The sequence below is a fragment of the Lathyrus oleraceus genome, chromosome 4 (assembly GCF_024323335.1).
Source record: "Lathyrus oleraceus cultivar Zhongwan6 chromosome 4, CAAS_Psat_ZW6_1.0, whole genome shotgun sequence".
Taxonomy (NCBI): domain Eukaryota; kingdom Viridiplantae; phylum Streptophyta; class Magnoliopsida; order Fabales; family Fabaceae; genus Lathyrus; species Lathyrus oleraceus.
This window is the reverse complement of record NC_066582.1, coordinates 261,083,943-261,088,505: the sequence shown is the minus strand read 5'-3', so window position 1 is coordinate 261,088,505 and position 4,563 is coordinate 261,083,943.

Sequence of the window (4,563 nt, the reverse complement as noted above, 5' to 3'; positions counted from 1 at the left end):
TGAGGGAGATCTGATGGCCTTTTTTTTTATATTTTCTGGTTTTCCATTCAATTGCTTTATTTTGTTTAATTGATATTAATTTCATTTTTAATCCAAAAAATATGGGACTTTCACCAAAAATCTTTAAATACTTTTTGTAAGAACAAAAATTGTTCTACAACAGATTCCATGATTTTGATGATAACAAAGGATGAAACCAAAAATGGCACCCTAACGAAAAGTTTCTAAGTGTGCAGGGTTCTAAAGAAAGAAGAAATAAATCTGATGATGTCATCAGATGCAAAACAAGATCAGATGCAAAATCTCAAGTATCAGAAGCATCTAAAGAGGAATCTCATTCAAGAAGCTCTGACTCTGGACAAAACTACAAAGTATCAGAAGCATTTGAACATGAAGTAAAGTCTAGAAGCTCTGACTCTGAACTAATGCCCTCTATAAACTCTGGAAGTTATCAGCGCCATCTGAACTTTCAAGAAATAACATCAGAAGCAAGATTCTCCAGATACACAAAGACTCTAATCAGAATTGTTAATCATGATGAAGTAACGTTTAAGCCAAGTTAAAGTTCTGCAAATGGATTTCCTCAATTAGAAAGAGACGTTAATCTCCACTTCCAAGAGAGAAGATACTACTTGTGGTAAGTAGTCACTTCTAAGTGAAAAAGTCTACTGCAGAAGCTATTAATGGAATGGCGTAACTACATCTCAATATCCAACAGATTCAACGCTACTTCAACTCTACTTCAACTCCTATAAATAGAGAAGAAATCTCATTCAGTAAACACAAGAAATCACTAGCCAAAACTATACTGAAATTATATCACGCTCAAGAAAAACATCTTTGTTCTTCAAAGATTTTCACTAAGCTTTTGCTTATTAAGTGAAAAATTTGTTCTTAAGTTTGTAATATTTGCTTTCTTAGAAGCACTCTAGATTACACATCTTGTATCTAATTTTTATTTGATTTCCTCAAGTGACTCTTTGTAGTCTGTAGACTTGAGAGGACTAAGAGATTTTCTTCTCTCTTAGGGGTTGTTTGTAATCTTTCAAGATTAGTGGATTAAGTCCTTGTTGAAGGCGAAATCACCTTGGCCGGGTGGACTGGAGTAGCTTTGTGTTATAAGCGAACCAGTATAAAATCATTGTGTGATTTTCATTATTGCAAAAGCGCTTATTTTTCAAACAATTCAAACCCCCCCTTTCTTGTTTTTCTCACCTTCAATTGGTATCAGAGCTCCGGCTCTGTTATTGATTTTCAAATCAAACACTTAACCGTGTAGAGAGATCCAGTGCGAGAAAAACAAATGGCCCACTCAAATGAGAAAGATTCTTACAATGCCAAGCCTCCTGTTTTTGATGGAGAAAAATTTGATTACTGGAAAGATAGAATAGAAAGTTTCTTTCTGGGTTATGATGCTGACCTCTGGGACATTGTCACAGAAGGATACAAACCTCCAGTCTTAAATGGAGCTGAAGTTCCCAGAAGCAAGATGTCAGAAGATCAGAAACGTGTCTTCAAAAATCACCACAAGGCTAGAACAATACTTCTAAATGCCATATCATACAACGAATATGAGAAGATCACCAACAGAGAGACAGCCAAAGATATACTTGACTCTCTGAGGATGACCCATGAAGGAAACTCCCAAGTCAAGGAGACGAAGGCTCTGGCGTTGATCCAGAAATATGAAGCCTTCAAGATGGAAGATGACGAAGCTATAGAAGCTATGTTTTCCAGATTCCAAACTCTTATTGCAGGTCTTAAAGTGCTAGACAAGGGATATACGACTGCAGATCATGTTAAGAAGATTGTCAGAAGTCTGCCAAAGAAATGGAGACCAATGGTTACTGCTCTGAAGTTATCAAAGGATCTGAACAACATCAGCCTTGAAGAACTTGTTAGCTCTCTCAGAAGTCATGAGATAGAACTAGAGGAGGATGAGCCTCAGAAAAGAAACAAGTCAGTGGCGCTGAAGTCCAGATCTGAAAGACGGAAGTCAGACAGAACCAAAGCTCTCCAGGCAGAAACTGCAGATACTGACGACTCTGAACCTGAAGACTCTGATGATGAAGAAGAACTGTCCTTACTAACCAGAAGAGTTAAGCAACTCTGGAAAAGAAGGAACAACAACAACTTCAGAAGATCAAGACCCAGAAGGGATAGATCAGAGTCAACTTCAAAAGGTAAACCTAATAAAGATATTACCTGTTTTGAATGTAAAGAAACAGGTCATTACAGAAATGAATGCCCCAAGCTGAAGAAAGATGACTCTAAGAAAGAAAGCTTCAAGAAAAATACCTTCAGAACAAAGAAGGGATTAATGGCCACCTGGGACGATAGTGAATCCGAATCATCAGAATCTGACTCTGATGAACAGGCCAACGTAGCTCTTATGGCTACCACATCCAGCAGCTCAGATGAAGAATCTGAAGAGGTATTTTCTGAACTTTCTAGATCTGACTTAGAATCATGTTTATCAGAAACTCTTACCTCTCTTCAGAAATTAAAACAAAAAGTTAAAAACATTAAAGGCCTTCTTAAAGCAAAATCTGAAGAATGTAGTGAACTTGAGACAACAATTCTAGCACATGAAGATACAATCAAATCTTTAACGTTAGAAAGAGATGGAGCTAAAACAAAAAGCTTAAAATTAGAAGAAGCGTTGTCTCAAGCACCACAAACTTCAAATGAAATTATTTATAAATATGAAGAAGCCTTTCAGAAGTTTCTGAAGAGTGGAATAGATAGGAGTATTATGGCATCCATGATTTATGGAGTAAGTCAGAATAATAAAAGGGGAATTGGGTATGATTCTGATTCTGATAAATCTTCTACCAGTAACCAGCTTAAATCTCCTTTTTCATATCATTACACACACACACAAGAACAAAAATTTAAGAATGCTAGAAGACCCAAAGTTGTAAGAAACTCTGGGAAAACTAATCTAAAAGGACCCAAGAGATTCTGGGTACCGAAAGATAAGATTATCTATGTTGCAGATATCCTATGCAGCAAAGTTCAGACACCAGTCATGGTACCTGGACTCTGGATGCTCGCGACATATGACGGGAAGAAAGTCTATGTTCCAAAGCCTGGAACTTAAAGACGCTGGATTTGTAGGCTTCGGAGGAGATCAGAAAGGAAGGATCAGAGGCTCCGGAACTATTGGTAACGGTACTCTTCCCTCTATATCTGATGTTCTTTATGTAGAAGGATTAATGCATAACTTGTTATCCATAAGTCAATTAAGTGATAACGGTTATGATGTAATCTTTAATCAAAAAACGTGTAAAGCCATTAGTCAGAACGATGGCTCTGTCCTTTTCACAGGCAAGAGGAAAAATAACATTTATAAAATAAATCTTTCTGATTTAAAAAATCAAAATGTTAAATGTTTAATGTCAGTTCACAAAGAGCAATGGGTATGGCATAGACGCTTAGGCCACATTAGCATGAGAAAACTTTCTCAGCTAACTAAACTTGAGTTAGTCAGAGGCTTACCTAAACTAAAGTTTTCTTCAGATGCTCTGTGTGAAGCTTGTCAGAAAGGAAAGTTTTCAAAAACATCTTTTAAAAAGAAAAATGTTGTTTCTACCTCTAAGCCTTTGGAGCTTCTTCACATTGACTTATTTGGTCCTGTGAAAACAGCATCAGTCAATGGAAAGAAGTATGGACTAGTAATCGTTGATGATTACAGCCGCTGGACATGGGTAAAATTCCTAAAGCACAAGAGTGAGTCTCACTCTGTATTCACCAGTTTCTGTTCTAAAGTGCAAAAAGAATTTGACTCTAAAATTGTTAGAGTCAGAAGTGATCATGGTGGAGAATTTGAAAATAAAGATTTTGAAGAACTATTTGATTCTAATGGAATATCCCATGATTTCTCCTGCCCTAGAACTCCACAACAAAATGGAGTTGTAGAGAGGAAGAATAGGACACTCCAAGAAATGGCCAGAACCATGATCAATGAAACAAATGTAGCAAAGCACTTTTGGGCAGAAGCTGTAAATACAGCGTGTTACATTCAGAATAGAATCTCTATTAGACCTATTCTGGATAAGACTCCCTATGAACTGTGTAAGGGAAGAAAACCCAACATCTCATATTTTCATCCTTTTGGATGCATTTGTTTTATATTAAATACTAAAGAACATCTAAACAAGTTTGATTCCAAAGCACAGAAAGGAATCATGTTAGGATACTCAGAACGCTCTAAAGGCTATAGAGTATACAACACAGAAACCGAAATTGTGGAGGAATCAATTCATGTTAGATTTGATGATAAGCTTGACCCTGAAAAGTCAAAGCTAGTTGAAAAGTTTGCAGATTTAGAGATCACTCTGGTAGAATCTGAGAAAACTCCAGAAGCAAATGTCACTCCAGACTCTGAAGAAATTAAATCTCCAGAAATTCCAAGGAAAGTCAAGAGTCGTAGCAACGTATCTGAAGATTTGATTTTGGGAAACAAAGATGAACCTGTTAGAACCAGATCTACCTTCAGAACTTCTGAAGATATTCCTCTGGGACTAGTGTCTCTGATTGAGCCTACGTCCTGTGATGAAG